General features: G+C 39.0%; 1 protein-coding gene across 2 annotated transcripts in view; it reads left to right on the top strand.

The window, feature by feature from the left end:
• The window catches only part of KANSL1 (KAT8 regulatory NSL complex subunit 1), a 187,607-nt gene that overhangs the window by 2,804 nt on the left and 165,654 nt on the right, over positions 1-19,149 (top strand). The gene's annotated exons all lie outside the window — the stretch shown is intronic.

The raw sequence follows: 19,149 nt of genomic DNA, 5'->3' as shown, positions 1-19,149 counted from the left end.
GCTACTTCAAGTTCTTGTACATATATGTCTCCATTAGGACTAAGCAGAGGACAAAGCTTCAGATACATGTAGGGAGGAAAATGGGAGGAAGGATGGGGAAAGATAAGGAGTGATGGAAGCCCCCCACCAGCTTCATGGGGTGGCACAGGTTGCTTCCTTCAGAGCTAAATACTAGTGTAGTTAAGATTGTTGTCTGGTAATCTGTCCTGTGGAATTCCAAATTAATGCAGTGAATAAATCAGATATTAATGCAGTCTGTGTAAACTAAATATTTGGATTGTGGGAAATCTTTAGGTAAATGTAGACTGAGTTCTCATCTTCATTTATGTTGCAGCTGCTATTGTTGGATGAGGAGTGCTTATATTAGTATAAAGGAAGCCAGAGAGACACAGTTCTTCTAGCCAGTCTCCCTGTAGAGTTGGAGGGGTTGCATGGGAAACCCAGCCAGAAGTCCTGAACCTATAGGAACTGGAGGACCTTGTACAAGAATATTTCTCTTTGGTATTGAGTGTTTAGTGCCACGACCTGGTGGCATTTGTTGTCTTTAGGAAGCAGGCAAGGGGATATCCACAGGTTCTAGTTCCGTAGAAACCCAAGGAACTGGGGATCAATATATTAGATTTTTATTTTACAGTTTTAACTAATGGATTAGATACATAGAGGCCTGCTTTTTAAGATCTATATATCTATAGATATAGATTAGATATCTATATATCTATATATATGACATTTTACCTCTAAATCTCTGAACCTGGGCAAGTTCTACACTAACCCTTGAAGTTGCACCAAAGCCCTCTGGAATGACAGGAATACAGAGTGAAGTCAGTACTCCATACTGTGTGTTACCACCTGTTAACTACTTAAGAATGTAGTTATGTGACTGCCTTAATTTAACCCTTTGCTCAATGGAACACCTCTTCTGAGTCTAAACAAATTTTTTATTTGCTAACATTTTCCTCCTCCTTTTATGACGTAAGAAAAACCCTTAAAAACTGTAGTGTGATCTGGGCAGGGGAAAAAGGCACTTTTTTGGGGGGGGATGGGAAAAGGATAACATTGAACTTGCAGGATGGAAAATAAAAAAGAGAGAGGGAACTTTATTCTCTTTTTCATTTGTGAATACCTTTAAAATGTTTCTGAGATGTGTTTTCAGATTGCAACTGCTTATTTTTAAGTCAAAAAAAAAAAAGGTAGGCTAATTAAAATGTATACTTTGGAGCCAAAATATTTATTTTCTATAGTTCTTACACTTTGTTTCTGATTATCTTATTTCAGAATGAACTCTAGTTCTATAAGGCATTACTTAAACGTCAGACCTCATTATGTGCTTATTTCTTTTCCCAGGCTTATAGAAAATAGTACCAATACTCACCCTTTTCAAGAATCAAAGTACAAAAAGAAACATAAATAACAAAGGAAAAATAACTCCAAACAAAAACTCCTCAATTTAAGGCACTCTTTTAAAAAAAAAAAAAAAAAAAAAAAAAATTTATTTATTTCGGTTGTGCCAGGTCTTAGTTGTGGCATGCCTGCAGGATCTAGTTCCCCGACCAGGGATCGAACCTGGGCCCCCTGCATTGGGAGTGAGGAGTCTTATCCTCTGGACCACCGGGGAAGTCCCTAAGGCACTCTTGTTAATTAGTTCCCATGGAGTTATTTACCCCTTTCTCTATATCAGGGGTCCGCAGCCTTTTTCTTGCTAGCCATGACTAAGCAGTATCAGTAATGTTTGGTGTTTGTATGTACAGTTGTCAGGGTTAGGATATGTGTGAGATGGGAGAAGAACAGGGAGGAGGAGGAGGAGAATTGGGCGAGTTGGAGAAAAGATCAAAGTGAGGATGAGATGGAGAGAAGAGATACAAGGTCTTTGGTGTGTGATATGGTGTCACCATCAGTTGTCTCAGGTAGCTCTCAGGGACTGCTGGTTGCCTGTGTGCTAGTGCCTTGTGTGCTAGACTGAACTATGATGAAAGCAAGTAAAAAGTATTCTTGACAAACAAAAGGACATAATTAAAATATGATTCAATAGGATATGGAAAGATCTCCAGGATAAACATTTAGGAGATAAAAGCAAGATGCAGAAAAGTGTGTATGATATGTTACCCTTTGTGTTTTTTGAAAAAAAAGAAGGGAGAAAAGAAAATTTGTTTTGGCTTGTTGTATATGCATTAAAAAAATGGTGACATCGGTTACCTGTTAAGTCTAGAAACTGGTCAGGTAGAGGACAGAGTGGGAAGGAGACTTCTCGCTGTATTATATTTTTTTTCACACTTTCCGATGTTTGTATCAAAGTCAAAAAATACAAAAAAGTTTTTAAAAACTTCCAATCCTTACATCTTTTCTTCTTCTGTGTCTGGAAGTCAGAGACATGTCAAGGAGCCACAAATGAGAGGGCAATAGCTCTTGAACAGTGGTCGAAGGGATGCATATACAAAGGGTACTGTAATCTAGGGCACATTTTCTCCTGGGATCTTGAAGAATTTCAAATTTGTAGGTTTATATTTCTAGTATTGAATTGCAAGGTCAGGCATTAAAAAATTTCACTTGCTCTTAAAGTTAGTAAAAAAAAGATTTTCATTGTTTATTCCCTCCAGTTGGCAATTAGATACACTATCACATTCTTGGTTATGTGATGTGGGGCAATTTTAAGAAATTTAAAAATCTCTCGGAGGTTCAGGGTCCTCCTTTGTACTGGAAATGAAATTAACATTTACTTCAGAGGATCTTTGTGTATATTATATCTGCGATTTGGCTTAGTGAACTACTACTGTTATTAAAGTAATTACTAAAAATAATAGTTCCTTATAGCTAGTGGTCATAGTGGGGGGCTCTGCCTGATGTTGGGCAAGTGTCTCATCCTCTTAGAGACTTGGTGTCCTTACCTGTGAAAAGTGTATAATTGTAGTACCTAGATCCTACGGTGGATTTTGTAAGGACTAAATGAGTTTGTTGATGCGAAGTGCTTAGAATAACACTTGGTATGTGCTCAATAAACACAAGCTGCTAATTTTCTTCATGACATCTGTTTGCTAGGGCTGCCATAACAAAGTGCCACAAACTAAGTGGCTTAAACAACAGAAATGTATTGTCTCTCAGTTCTGGAGGCTAGAAGTCTGAGGGCAGGGGCATGCTCCATCTGAAGGTGCTGGGGCAGGATCTCTTCCAGGTCTCTCCTCTAGCATCTGGTAGGTCCTCGGCTTGTGGCAGCATAACTCCAGTCTGTACACAGAGTTCTCTCTGTGTATGTGTCTTTTTTGTTCAAAAATTCTCCTTTTTAAAAGGACAGCAGTCGTACTGGATTAGGGCCCATCCTAATGAGCTCATTTTTAACTTGATTACCTCTGTAAAGACTCTTTCTCCAACTAAGGTCACATTCTGAGGTACTAGGGGTTAGTAGTACAAAATATCTTCTTCGTGGGGGACAAAATTCAACCCATGACAACATCCATTAGCCTCATCAGCCCTACAGACTAATGTTACTCATCATGGGTAGCAGACCGTCAACACCTACACATAGGAAATGAAAATTTTGGTGCAAATTGGTCATATGATTTAAAGAAGTAGATTATTTCTTTCGGTGTCTCATGCATTTGTCTTCTTAATTTTTTTAATTAATTAATTTTTATTGAAGTATAGTTGATTTACAGTGTTGTATTAGTTTCTGGTGTACAGCAAAGTGCTATATAACTGAATCACTTTTTCAGATGCTTTTCCATTATTGTTTATTACAAGATATTGACTATAGTTCCCTGTGCTATACAGTAGGGCCTTGTTTATCTCATTTATCTTTAATATATAGATTTTGTTATTGAAGCTTTAGATTTATATAAAATTGAAACTTTAGAAGGTGGTAATATTCTTTTTCCTTTAGCTATCAGTAAAATTCTGATTTGAAAAATTAAGGTCAGGATTACAGGCTGTTCTCCATGTCTCATCCTTTGTGGAAATTGATGAAACCTTGGGATTTCTTTACTACGTAAGAATTAAGCCCAGGTATCTCTCTCGAGGGGTTTGGGAGCTAAGGATACTCAGTAATGTGGAATTAACACATTCTCTGTGTGAATAAAGAGATGTTTTATGTTCAGTCAGATGCCGTACTTGAAGAAGCCGGCATGGTTATCCTCCAGCATTTAGCTTCTTTGGGGGGTTGACAGTGTGGGTCATTCCAGAAATAGCAGGACCTTGAGGAAGTTCCTTCGCTGGCCTGACTGATTTGGCCCGCCCTCTGCCTCCATTCCCCTCCTATTTGCCTTTAGGGTAAAGTTCAACCTTTTTGATGTAGCATATAGACTCATGATAATCTGGCTGTTGCTGACCTTTCTGTTTTGTTTTAAAATCTTACCTTTCTCAACTGGCCTGTATGTACCTTTGTTTGATGGTTTCCTCTCCTGAAACTAGTGTTACAACTTTAAAAGTTTACTTAGGTGAAAATTTTTCTAAAAGGTGCTTTTACATGCTTTTCTGCCTCTTTAAGAGGCACTCTGGGGAATTCCCTGGTGGTCCAGTGGTTAGGATTCCTCGCTGTCACTGCGGAGGGCCTGGGTTCGATCCCTGGTTGGGGAACTAAGATCCCACAAGCCACGCGGCCAAATTAAAAAAAAAAAAAAAAGTGCTCTGAACAAAATTTTATTTTTTAATAATAATTCAAAATTACGGAAGATCTACACTATGCCCACCACTTATTGTATTGTGCTGAAATGTAACGTGCCTTTGGAGGCCGTAATATAAACTGTATTCGTGGAGTAGTGTGCACGTATTACATACTCTCGGGCTAGTCTTCATTTTCTTTAGTCTGTGATTATCTACTTTCCTGATCTCCTACCTTAGTATCTGGCTGTTACTGGCATTGTTCCAGCCTCCAGAAACTCTCCCCTTTATTTTAATGCCTTCTTTCTGTGGTAGGTTAGGATATCAGCAAACTAAGCTTATATAAATTATTTGCCAAGGAAGAGTAAATAGATCTTTAACGATGGCTGGAGGGACTTTTCTATGGATAGGATAACATGAAGATGACAGCTTTTTGACAGTCTGATGCAAAATGATGTGGTTTTGCCTGTGTGCATTTTACGGAGAGGAAGGGTCCATTGCTTTCATCTGATTTTTACAGTGGTCTGGAACTACTTTAGATAAATATGTGTCATGAAATTGCTTTGTTAGTTGTCATCAGAGGCTAGTTCCCAAATTCCTTTTCCTGTGTCCCTATCCTGAAGTGAAGGAGTTCATGGTATTGGATAACTGTTTGGACTGTGGGCCGAGGGGCCATTTGACTAGGCCAGAGAGAGTGCTGACCAGGCTGAGGCAGAGCTGGGGCGAGAAGTCAAGCCGTGAGCGGGAGAGCAGCTCTGGGCATCGTTGGCTGGTTTGCTCCAGAGGACAATGGGAGTAGCCATAGTAAGTTCTGGAAGCTCAGAGAGTATATTCACGTACTTGACTTGAAGAAATGGAAAAATATTATCTTTTTAAAAAATTATCTTTCTATTCTGAACAGTCTAGTGATTTTAGTTTCTGCTAGATTTTTTTCTTGCTTAGAAATCATCTTGTGAAATGTTTGCAACCTAGATCATAATTTAATGAGACAGCTAGATAAGAGTGAAAACAGGAGTAAAAGAATCAAGTAAAGAATATAAATTAATGTTATAATTCTAAAAGCATCTTTAAAAAAAATTATTTATTTATTTGGTTGCACTGGGTCTTAGCTGCTGCAGGCAGGCTCCTTAGGTGTGGCAGGCGGGCTCTTTAGTTGCAGCTTGTGGGTTCCTTAGTTGCGGCTTGCCAGCTCCTTGTTTGTGGCACACGGGCTCCTTAGTTGTGGCATGCACGTGGGATCTAGTTCCCTGACCAGGGATCGAACCTGGGCCCCCTGCATTGGGAGCGCAGAGTCTTACCTACTGCACCACCAGGGAAGTCCCTCTAAAAGCATCTGACTGTGGGGGCTTCTTCAGAAGTGGAACATCTGCCTTGCTTACAAAGAAAACCTCTTTCCCCCAGTGACTTTGCCTCTTTGGTCATAGAGCACAGAGCCTGTCAGGGAAGGGACTCTTCTTGGGCCCAACACTGTCCCTGTATTTGTTTCTTCTTATACTAGGCCACCTCTCTGGTCTCTTGAGCTGTTTTCTTCCTCCTTGTTAGGGACCTCTGGCTGTCATTTGTACCTTTTCCCAACCCATTTTCACCTTCCCATTCCCTGTTGGCTCTTGTCCCTCAGCTTATAAACACACTCAAGTCTCTCGCTTTACGAACGCAGAACCCTTAAACTGCGACCACTGGTCCCTTTGCCAATGAAGTATTTGTAGCTTCTTCCTATGTGTTCTACTGTACCTGCCCTTACAGAGTCATCCCTTTCTGCCCTTATCTTCTGAGGCCTCCTTGTGGTCTTTGACCGTTCTCCCCGGCTGTGGTGGTAGTGGTCCCTCCTGGCTTCCTGTCGTCATTTCTGAAAGGCACTGTAGAGTCATGATACAGAACGTGGACTCTGCAGTGAGTCTCCTAGATTCAGATTTCAGCTCTGCACTTACTGTGTGCCTCTCTGTGCCTCAGTTACCTCACCTGAAAAATGAGAAAAATAATGGCACTTAACATTACAGGACTGTTGTGAGGAGGAAATGCATTAATACATGAAGAGCACATAGGTGAGTGCCTGGCACACAGTGCAGTACAGGTGATCTGAGTGCTGCCTCTTTCTGTCATCGCTGTCATCTCTGGCTGTTCTTTCTCAGTTTTCTTTGCAGACATTTTTTCTCTTTCAATCAGTGTTTGCCTTGCCTTGGCCTTCTCTCCTCCCAGCCTATGTAACTCCTGAGTGACATCTTAGATAAGTTTGTGTCTCACTCTGTAGGAGTCCCACATCCATATACTGATGATTTGCAAATGTGTTTTTCCCAGCGCTAAATGGTCTCCTCATATGACCATATGTTTCCTCCCCATGGCTTACCTGGCTTTCGAGGTGAAGTTCACACGCTTTTGCCAAGCACACAGGCCCTTGGCCCAGATCACTTCCTCTGCTCCTTCCTGAGCTCTCTGCGCTCAGCAGCGTTGAGCTGCTGTTTGTAGTTCCTTCTGTACACCTTGTTGCTCCTTTGCCCCTGGGCCTTCACACAAGCAGTTGCCACTGTTTAAAGTGACCTCCTGCCCTGTTCTAGAAACATACTTGTCCTAGTTCTTGAATAACAGTGAGGTGTAGTAACAGCAGTAACTAACGTGGAGAGCTTCCTGTGCACCCAGGCTTTGCCTTTGTGTGTGCATCCCTAGCACTTCTGTTGTACAGTGATTGCAGGTTTGCTTCTCCACGCAGCTCGTCTCCAAGTTCTTTGAGAGTAGGGGCTGTGTCCTGTCTTTCATCATCACTGCTTGCAAAGTGATGACATGTAGTAAATGTGTTGAATGAATGAATGGTCTGAGCACTGCACTGCCCAACCTGTGAAATGCATCTTTAAGAGGGTATCAGTGGGAAAGCTGAGTTAGTTACATCCATTCACCAATCCTGGCCTTACCCTTTGGAACTATAGGACCCAATCTGTTTAGTGTGAGCAGCTTTGTAGCTTTGGAATAAGGGTTACAAAGAGGGTTTTGTTTTTTGTTTTTAAATCGTTCATTGAATGATGAAGGGCGCATAGGTGTTTTTGTTTTCTTATTTTTGCTTTTAAAAAAGAGAACCAGTGTGCTGACAACCCAGTGTCATCTGGCAACTAGGATGTTTTTACATTGTTGGAATAAAGTATAGGGACTTCCCTGGTGGTCCAGTGGTTAGGACTTGGCCCTTTCATTGCTGTGGCCCTGGGTTCAATCCCTGGTCAGGGAACTAAGATACAGAAAGCGCCCACGCGGTGCGGCCATTAAAAAAAATAACAGTAATAAAAATAAAGTATAGAGAAATGAATTTTATGCTTGTAATGTTCCATCCAGGTAGTAATTTGGCAGTGAACTGATTATAATTTAAACATTTTTTGTGACACTAATCATTAAACATTAGTGATCAGGTATCCCCTTTCTCCTTTCCCATCACAGCTCTGTTAAGTATGGGTTTAGACACATAATGTTTTATCTTTTATCACCGTGTATAAATTGCGTTTGTAGCAACAGCCCAGAAAATGGCAAGCTTTTAAGTGTAGTCTACGTGGTACTTTAATCTAGGTCTTGATCATGGTAGTAATTTTATGGCCAGCAGGGGGAGCTGAAGTCACTGATATGTGACTCCATCTCAGCTGGTTTTCAGTTTGTCAAGGCCCACAGAAAGTAAAAATGCCTTATTGACAAAGGTCATGATCAGAGTTCACAAAGAAGAGACACAAATGACCAAGAAGCATATAAGAAACATTTTTATTCTGATAAGTAATCAAAGGAATTCAGATAAAAATGATATACTACTTTTTTTTAGCCTATCAAATTGTCAATTGAACTGTATGGTCAAAGGTAGTGAGGGGGCAGTCTCTAAAACTGCTAGTGGAAGTGTGCATTGGGCCCAATTTTTCTGGAAGGTATTTTGGCAACATATATCAAAAAACCTTAAACTGTCTTTTAACTCAGTAATTCCACTTCTAGGAATTTATCTTAAGGGGGAAAATATAGAGATATATAGAAAGATTTGTGACTAAAGATATTCATTGTAGCATTATACAAGTGAGAATTGGGAATAAACTTGAATGAGCAGTGAGATTAATGGGTAAATTATGGCGTATTTAAGGGTGAATTATTATACAGCCATAAAACAGTATTTTTAAAGAACTTTTAATGTCTTAGAATGTTGAGTATATGATAAATGAAAAATTCAGGATATAGAGATATATAAGGATTCTAAATATATAAAAGATAAAGAAGATACACACACACACACACACACACACACACATATATATATATATATATTACACACATGGAACAATGCAAGAATTGGGGGCGCTGACCTCTGTGCAGTAGAAAATCCACATATAACTTTACATTAGGCCCTCTGTATCTGCAGTTCCACATCCAGGGATTCAATTGAGCATTGCGTAGTATGTATTGATTGGAAAAAATCCGAGTATAAGTGGACCAGTTCAAACCTGTGTTGTTCAAGGGACAACTGTACATACATAGATAAAGGACTAAAAAGAACTATAGGGCTTCCCTGGTGGCGCAGTGGTTAAGAATCTGCCTGCCAATGCAGGGGACATGGGTTCGAGCCCTGGTCCGGGAAGATCCCACATGCCGCAGAGCAACTAAGCCCATGCGCCATAACTACTGACCAGTGCTCTAGAGCCTGCGAGCCACAACTGTTGAGCCCGCGAGCCTAGAGCCCGTGCTCTGCAACAAGAGAAACCACTGCTCCGCGCAACTAGAGAAAGCCCGCGTGCAGTAACAAAGACCCAACGCAGCCAAAAATAAAGAAAAATAAAAATAAATAAATTTTAAAAATTATAATAAAAATAACAAGAACTATACCAGCAAGCCTTACTGAGTCTGTTAGGGAGCTGTCAGCCAATTGTCATGTCTCAGTTGGCACCAAGGAATGTTTTGATGTGAGGCAATTATAAGATGTTAACCTCAGAAACTTAAGGCCTCACCTCGGATGTCACTTCTATCCTGTAGGAGCCCAGAATGGACTTAATATACATAAATTTGTATACTTCTTGAGTATTCTTAACCCTAAATACTGCTTGGTGATAACACATTCTACGACTTTCTTTTTATCTTTTGTGGAAAAAAAAGATCTATCTTTTCAAGTTTAAAAGCTTAATGTATTGTACCAAGATTTGGTGAATAAATTAGTATTTACCATATTGATACATTTTCTGATTTTGATCATAGTGCCCCTTGGCTTTCATGTTTCTCAGTTGAAGATGATTGACTTTAAAATGTAATCTCCAGGGGCTTCCCTGGTGGCGCAGTGGTTGAGAATCTGCCTGCCAATGCAGGGCACACGGGTTCAAGTCCTGGTCTGGGAGGATCCCACATGCCACGGAGCAACTGGGCCCATGAGCCACAATTACTGAGCCTGCACGTCTGGAGCCTGTGCTCCGCAACAAGAGAGGCCGCGATAGTGAGAGGCCCGCGCACTGCGATGAAGAGTGGCCCCCACTTGCCACAACTAGAGAAAGCCCTCGCACAGAAACGAAGACCCAACACAGCCATAAATAAAATAAATAAATAAAATTTGAAAAAAAAAAAAGAAAATGCTCCCTATTTAAAAAAAAAAAAAAAAGAGGGAAAGCAGTATTTAAAAAAATAAAATAAAAAAATAAAAAAAAATAAAGTTCATTTAAAAAAAAAAAAATGTAATCTCCAGTGACATCTCCTTCAGCCTCTTAGTCATTCCATTTACGTATACTTCTCTGGATCTTTGTCAGCACTGCTTTGCCTTTCTGGATTTATGGTAACCAATCATAACTGCATTTCAGATATAGCTAAATTATGATTTGTTAGAAGGATAGGAAAATATGTTCTATTCACAGTCTTTTCCTTGTTGGCAGTAGAATTTGCAATCCCTCCCCGCTTTGCATACAAAAATCACATTGTCTTTAAGTAACATTCTGTAATTATTCAAAAATTTCTTTTTTAACTAGAAGCCATGCATCCTTTAGGTACAACTTAGATTTTTTTCCTGTAAATGCTTTACTTTTCATTTTTCCATGCTGCATGCTGTTAATACCTGCTGTTTTCCTGCCTGCAGTACTTTAGGAGCTTGTATCTCATTGGGCTCTTAAGAGATAATTCAGAGTAAGAATCACCCTTTCAGTTAGGTCTGGTCTGGTGCTTAGAAAGCTTGACCTTATGTTAGTTGAAATGTGTCCCTCTGCAGTTTCCACTTTGGGCCTAATTTTGTCTACACAGGAACTGCCTGGAGCAACTCTAGTTTCTCTTCTGCTGGACAGCCCTGCAGATATTTAGACACCTTTCATGCTTGCAAAGTATTCTCTAAACTGAAAATACATCCTAGTTTTTGCAGATGTTTCTCATTTGATATACTTAAAATTTTTCTCCACCTCTCAGTTCCCTTATTTTTCCAATTTAGTGCAATGTTTCACTGTCAGGAAGCTCATCATTCCATCTGCAAAATGGGGAATTCTCTGTATACCTTTCATATAATTTATGAAAATGTTAAATATAGCATTTCTGAAACATTACCTAAGATCAATCGTCTGCTTATACTTCCCGGGGAAGTACCTCAGCGTCCGTCCACCCATAGTTTTCTATGTGTCATGCCCTGTGTAAACCTGCCCCCTTTGCGCAGTACACGGTGTGTCAGTCTCATAAACCACACCCCATCCACGGGAAATATTCTCAACTCTGTGGCCACTCAGGCTTTTTAAAAATAGCCTTTTATTTAGACTCTTGTCAAGACTTTTATAAAAGCCTAAATAAGTTATATTCACATACTTTCTCCTCAGAGAGTTTGGGTAGACTGGTGTGGTGTGATTTCTTCTTTTAGAAGCCATGTTTGTCTTTTCCTCAGAAGGTTATTTATGCTGATATGTCTTCTGATCTCATCCTCTAGTAGAGGTTTGCCAGTTTGACCGATTTGAAGCTCACAGCCAGAGCCTTTCTCTTGAATAGATGTTGATGGCATGTTTTTGATGGCATGTTTTTGTTCATTTTTGTTCAGCGAATATTTATTGAGTGCCAAAATATGCCAGGAGTTGAGCAAGGGGCTGGGTAAATTTTGTTGATAAAGAGATCTGGATTCCGTCCTCTTGGGTCTTATTGGAGGTCACTTCTCTCAGATGACTGTCAGTAGGTTCTTCCTTGCAATTTTATAATTTTATACATAAATTCTTTTAAAATGCGAGTACTTTGGGACGTCATGACTACCTAACATGTGATATATTAGTTTGGAAGCATCTTGTTTGTTTAATGATGAATTTAATTCACTGTCAGTGATTCATATGCTTTAAAGTAGAAATAGATTTCTTCCTTATATCTTCTTCAGTAAGTATTGAAGCAAATTACAGTTAGGCCTGTCAGTTGTCTTGCTCTTGTCACTGTTTATACCCTGTTTATCAAGTGCTCCATCCAGTCTTTATTCAGCATCTGGCTTTTTATATATTTAAACCACCTCTCTGTGGCTTTGCATTTTCTTGCAAGGTTTATTTATTTATTTATTATATTTTTAAAAACATTTATTTATTTATTTTATTTAGGCTGCGCTGCGTCTTAGTTGCGGCATGCGGGATCTTCGTTGCTGGCATGCGGGATCTTTAGTTGCGGCATGTGGGATCTTTAGTTGCGGCATGTGGGATCTTTTAGTTGTGGCACACGGACTCTTTGGTTGCGGCATGCGAACTCTTAGTTGCAGCATGCATGCGGCATCTAGTTCCCCGACCAGGGATCAAACCTGGGCCCCCTGCATTGGGAGCTCAGAGTCTTACCCACTGGACCACCAGGGAAGTCCCTCTTGCAAGGTTTTAATTGTTGTTTTGCCTACATAGGCCTTAGTTCTCCTGATCTGCTATAATTTATGGTATTTTATTGCTTTTCCTCATTTTTATTGTCTATTTTGAGAAAAGTTATTTTCCTTTTCCTCTCCCCACTCCTACTCTCCTCCGCTCCCCCCACACTACTTAGCAATTTAAACATTTTGTTTGAGCATCTGACTTTTTTGCTTTCTTATAGTCAAGTATTTTTAAAGTCCATCTCTATGCTTTGTATTACACATTTGCCTTTTAAACATAACTTTAGTTTTATCTAGCCAAAGTCTAGATCTTCCTTCTAAAATTGGGTAACCATATAATACATTTTTAGTTTTTCCTGACTTTACAGAATATTGGTTAAGTGTGTTTCTTATCTCTATTACTAGTGAGTCATATATGTCAGTTTCTGATTATAATTTAGAACCAAGTTCTGTTATATGTGTATGTCTTAGTAGGTTCTAATATTTTTTTTTGAGAAAGCATTTATTGTGTTATTTAAATTTTTATATCAGTTCCCTTCAAAGAAGTTTTGTAGTGTTGAACACACAGATTCTTGAACCACACATCATTGTTACTATTGTAGTTTTCAGGTTTCTGAATCATCGAGCTTTAGAGTTGAAAAGAAACCTTGGTTTAAGTTAGTCAGGCTGTCTTGTTTTCTACATGAGGAAACTGAGAGCAGTGAAGTCATTTGCCCTAAGTCACGTCACTGCTTGGTGGTAGAACTAGAACTTGAATGCCAGTCCAGCATTAATCATATCAGTCTGTTGATTGCTAGGGGATAGATTCATCTGCTAATCACATCTATATTGATTGGACCATGAAACAAAAATAAATTGTTGATTTATAGGGGCAAAAATAAAATGATCAATCTGGCTCAGAAATGAGTTGACTGATCAGCATACTCTTTCCTGTTCAGCACATACTCTTCCTCTCAGATCCTGTATTTGTGAACCAGGGCAGTTTTCTTTATACTCCAGGTAGAACTGGGAATGACAATGCCAAGTTTTTTCTCTTTGAACTACCCTTTTACAGAAGCCTTGCCAACCATCTGTTATAATATTCTTTGGGCAGAGTATAATATTGCTACTTTTGTTTAAGCTTTTAAAATAATAATACATTCCAATCCTATCTCACTGAAGATAACCCTTCCAGGAATAGGATTTTGTGTTCTTTAAACTCTTCACTGGCTTATTGATGTCCTAGTTTGTATCATTCCTATAGATGACTGATGTTATCTATGACGTGTTGTATCTTCCTCATTTCATTCTTACATAAAGTAATTTAGAATAATTTACTTGAGTAAGTTGAATAACTTGAGTTTGACGAGGACCTAATTTTTGCTTATATATACTGCTGGCAATGAGGTTGCAAGTGTAACATGAAAGCATATTAGTGCTCTGAGGTAATCTCTCAAGTGGAAATAAATTGCAGAATTACGCTTGTCTTCTGATATTTTTACAAGTAGTTTAACATTTTTTTTGCACAGTGAAGTTGTTTAGAAATTAAGTATTATTTTGGCTTCATCTTTTTTTTTTTTATAGCTTTACTGATATTCATTTCACATATCATAAAATTTACCCATTTAAAACATACAATTTTTTTTTAGTGTATTCACAGAGTTGTGCATCCATCACCACAAACTAATTTTGGAACACTTTCAACACCCTCAAAAGAAACCCTATATCTATTAGTAGTCACTCTCTATTTCCTTTTGTCCCCTAGCCCCTGGCAGCCACTAATCTAGTTTCTGTCTCTATGATTTGTCCTTGCTGGACATTTCATATAAATGGAATCATACAGTATGAGCTGTTTTGTGACTAGCGTCTTTCACTTAGCATGTTTTCAAGGTTCATCTGCGTTGTATCATATATCAGCTTTTCATTCCTTTTATGGCTGAGTAATATTCCATTGTATGGATATACCCCATTGTGAGGGTTCCAGTTTCTCCACATCCTGTCAACACTTGTAATTGTCTATCGTTTTGATTATAGCCATGCTAGTGGGTGTGAAGGGGTATCTCATTGTGGTTTTGAATTAATTTTTCTGATAGCAAATGATGATGGGCCCTTTTCATATGCTTATTAGCCATTTGTGTATCTTCAGAGAAATGTCTATTTCTGTCACATTCATTGCCATTTTTTTTTAAATTTTTAAAATTTATTTATTTATGGCTGTGTTGGGTCTTCGTTTCTGTGTGAGGGCTTTCTCTAGTTGCAGCAAGCGGGGGCCACTCTTCATCGCAGTGCGCGGGCCTCTCACTATCATGGCCTCTCCCGTTGCGGAGCACAGGCTCCAGACGTGCAGGCTCAGCAACTGTGGCTCACGGGCTCAGTCGCTCCGCGGCATGTGGGATCTTCCCAGACCAGGGCTCGAACCTGTGTCCCCTGCATTGGCAGGCAGACCTTCAACCACTGCGCCACCAGGGAAGCCCTCATTGCCATTTTTAAACTCCATTGTCTTTTTATTGTTGAGTCCTAAGAGTTCTTTATATATTCTGGATACAAGTCCCTTGTCACACATGAATTTTAAATATTTTCTCTCATTTCATGGGCTGTTTTCACTTTCTTGATGGGGTCCTTTTTTTAAAAAATTAATTTATTTTTGGTTGTGTTGGGTCTTTGTTACTGTGCATGGGCTTTCTCTAGTTGTGGCGAGCAGGGGCTACTCTTTGTTGTGGTGCACGGACTTCTCATCGTGGTGGCTTCTCTTGTTGTGGAGCATGGGCTCTAGGCTCATGGGCTTCAGTAGTTGTGGTACGCAGGCTCAGTAGTTGTGGCTTGCGGGCTTAGCTGCTCTGTGGCATGTGGGATCTTCCTGGACCAGGGCTTGAACCTGTGTCCCCTGCATTAGCAGGGGGATTCTTAACCACTGTGCCACCAGGGAAGTCCCTTGATGGTGTCCTTTAATGCACAAAATTTTATAATTTTGAAGAAGTTCAGTCTACTTATTTTTTTTTGTCATTTGTGCTTTTGGTACCATGTCTAAAAATCATTGTGTAACCCAAGATAATGAAGATTTATTCTTGTTTACTTCTAGGAATTTTATGGTTTTAACTCTTATATTTAAGTCTATGATACATTTTGAGTTAATTTTTGTGCATGGTGTGAGATAGGGGTCCAACTTTATTCTACTGCATGTGAATATCCAGTTGCCCCACGACCTTTTGCTGAAAAGACTATCCAACCCCCACTCCTACCTCACTTGCCTCCCATTGAATTGTCTTGGCACCCTTGCCAAAAGTCAATTGACTGTGAATGTGAGTGTTTGTTTCTGGACTGTTAAACTATATTCCATTGATTTATATGTCTATCCTTATGCCAGTACCACACTGTTTTGATTTCTATAGCCTTGAATTAAGTTATGAAATCAGGAAGTGTGAGTCCTTCAACTTTGTTCTTCCTTTTCAAGATTGTTTTGGATATTCTGGAATTGAATTAATATATAGATCAATTTAGGGAGTATTGCCATCTTAACAAATTTACATCTTCTGATCCATGAACATGGGATGCCTTTCCACTTAATTAGGACTTCTTTAACTTCTTGTGACAATTTTTGTAGTTTTCAAATTATAAGGTTTATACTTTCTTTGTTAAATTTATTTCTAAGTATTTTATTCTTTTTGATGCTATTATAAATGGAGTTTTCTTAATTTCATTTCAGATTGTTGCTATTGTATCAAAATACAATTGGTATTTATTTGTGTAGTGATCTTGAATTCTGTAACATTGATGGATATGTTTATTAGCTCTAATAGTTTATTTGTGGGTTCCTTAGGATTTTTTATATACAAGATTATGTCATGTACAAATTGTACTAGTTTTACTTGTTCCTTTGTAACCTGAAAGCTTTTAATTTCTTTTTTTTTTTTGCCTAATTGTCCTGGCTAGAATCTCTAGTACAATATTTCTTTAAAAATTTTATTTATTCATTTATGTTTGGCTGCATTGGGTCTTCATTGCTGTGCGCGGGCTTTTCTCTAGTTGCAGGGAGCAGGGGCTACTCTTCGTTGCAGTGTGTGGGCTTCTCATTGCAGTGGCTTCTTTTGTTGCAGAGCATGGGCTCTAGGCGCACGGGCTTCCATAGTTGTGGCACATGGGCTCAGTAGTTGTGGCTTGTGGCCTCTACAGCACAGGCTCAGTAGTTGTGGAGCATGGGCTTAGTTGCTTTGCAGCATGTGGGATCTTCCTGGACCAGGGCTCAAACCCGTGTCCCCTGCACTGACAGGCAGATTCTTAACCACTGTGCCACCAGGGAAGCCCTCTAGTACAATGTTGAATAGAAGTGTTGAGAGCAGACATCCTTGTTTTGTTCCTGGTTTTAAGGAGAAAGTATTCAGTCTTTCTCCATTAAGTATGATGTTAGCTGTGGGTTTTTCATAGATGCCTTTTCTCAGGTTAAGAAAGTTTCCTTCATTTCCTGTGTGTTTTTATCAAGAAAGGGTATTGGATTTTGTCAAACGCTTTTTTTGCATCAATTGAGATGATCGTGTGGTTTTTTTTCCTTATTAATATGATGTATTACATTAATTGACTTTCAGATATTAAACCAACCTTGAATTCCTTGAATTAATCACACTTAGCAAAGGTGTACAATCCTTCTTATGTTGATGGATTCACTTGCTGGTGTTTTGTTGAGGAGTTTTTACATCTATATCCATGAACGATATTGGTCTGTAGTTTTCTTGTGATGTCTTTGTCTGGTTTTGGTGTCAGGGTAATAACAGCCTTATCAAATGAGTTGAGATGTATTCTGACTTCATCTTGAAATAATTTTGGTTTACTTTTGGACATTCATTTAGCAATAGTAAATTCTAATTGCCTAATTACTGAATGAAGATAATAGTTAATACAACTAATGTTTAAGAAATTATGAGTTATTAAATTTGTGGCAATCACAAGAAATCTAGAAGCCTTCCCACGGGGCAAGAGCAAATATTTGAGAATGAAAGAAAGATGTAGGGCTTCCCTGGTGGCGCAGTGGTTAAGAATCTGCCTGCCAATGCAGGGGACATGGCTTCGAGCCCTGGTCCGGGAAGATCCCACATGCCGCGGAGCGACTAAGCCCGTGCACCACAACTACTGAGCCTATGCTCTTGGGCCCATGTGCCACAACTACTGAGCCCGCGTGCCACGGCTACTGAAGCCTGTGGCCTAGAGCCCGTGCTCCGCAACAAGAGAAGCCACCTCAATGAGAAGCCCGCGCACTGCAACAAAGAGCAGCTCCCGCTCACCACAACTAGAGAAAGCCCGCGTGCAGCAATGAAGACACAACGCAGCCAAAATAAATAAATAAAATTAAAAAAATAAAAAGAAAGATGTAGCATTAAATACAATTGGACTAGGTCACAAATTTTCCTTTTCTTGACCTTTTCCCTATCTTGAGGCATTCAGGGTAGAGGTTCCAAGTCTGGCACTTCAGATCCTTGTCTCCTACTTGGTTCCCTTAACCTCTTCTCTTAGTTTTATTTTTCAGGTACTTGTTTTGTTACCTCATTCTAGTTATGCCATAAATAACACCTAATTTTAGCATTCTTAGGGTGGTCTACAAAAGCTTCCCAAAAGGGCCAGAAGAGAGTTGAATTGGAAGCATAAAGCACTAAAATTTTGCTGATTGTTCTCTTACTACTTCTTGGCTTTGAATTACTGTTTAAAATATCAGCGAACAGAAAGGATTTTTTTTTTTGGCTACCACATAGTTTATGATGGTGACTTAGCATTTTTTTCCAGAGGTACTATAGTGTTTAGCATCCAGTAGACACTCAGTAAATGTTTATGAATGATTGGGAATTAATAATAGGGCTTTAAGGGGATATCTAGTTTTATTGAAAAATCAAAGAAAGTCATTCAAGGCAGGAATACAAGTATTACTGTTGTCATGTTATAAAAATTCAATGCCCTAGCCTAAATGTTACCAGCAAGATCACATTTTGACATTGCCACCATAGAAATTCTAGGACGTGTGAGTAGGTTTTCTCCTCCTCTACACAGAAGGATTTTTTTCTTCTTTATACCATAAAAGATATAGTTTCATTTTAGGCTATTTTTTGTTGTTGTTGTTCTATTAGTTGAAGCTAGAGCTAGATCATTTGAGACAATTTTGTTAGATAAATTTGTTTCTAAATTTGATTGTGAGAATTAATTTGGAATATGGCTGAAAATACTGAATATTATGTTCTATTATTTTTGTCAGTCTAATCCAGAAATGAAAAAAGATTGCTGTTAAGAAAATTATATATGATTTCTTAGTAAATGAGTGACAGAGATAAGACAGGGACTTCAGCATTTCCTGAATTCCAGTCATGTTCTCTCAGTAGCTTATGGTCTCATTTATAATATTGTACCCACAACAATTTTTACATTAGATGTTTTCAGGTTTCATCATCTGTATAAAGGGACTACATTCAGGGTTTTTGGGCATGCATATTTAGCTACAAATGCTTCTCCTAAAGTACTGTCAAGATCTGGGGTTGTCCAAAGCAGCTTGTCACAAAAAGAGCATTTCTCTGAAGACTCCTTCTCTATCTTGAAAAAATGAGAATTTTGCATTTTGTTCTGTAATATATGTGTTTATTTTAACAAAAGTGTATCCGAGTTTACTATAATCTTTGATTAAATCGACACTCCAGCAAGATGTCTCTGTCTGTCGAGTGGCTTCAGTTACTTCCTAGTCCATAGCTGTATGCTGCACACTGTACATGAGAACCCAGTTCAGGAATCCAGGAATCAGTGGATTAAAAAGTAATGTCCTTTCCAAGAATGGTGTG

Source organism: Balaenoptera acutorostrata, chromosome 20 (assembly GCF_949987535.1).
Source record: "Balaenoptera acutorostrata chromosome 20, mBalAcu1.1, whole genome shotgun sequence".
Lineage (NCBI taxonomy): Eukaryota > Metazoa > Chordata > Mammalia > Artiodactyla > Balaenopteridae > Balaenoptera > Balaenoptera acutorostrata.
This window is presented reverse-complemented; position numbering and strand designations above follow the sequence as displayed.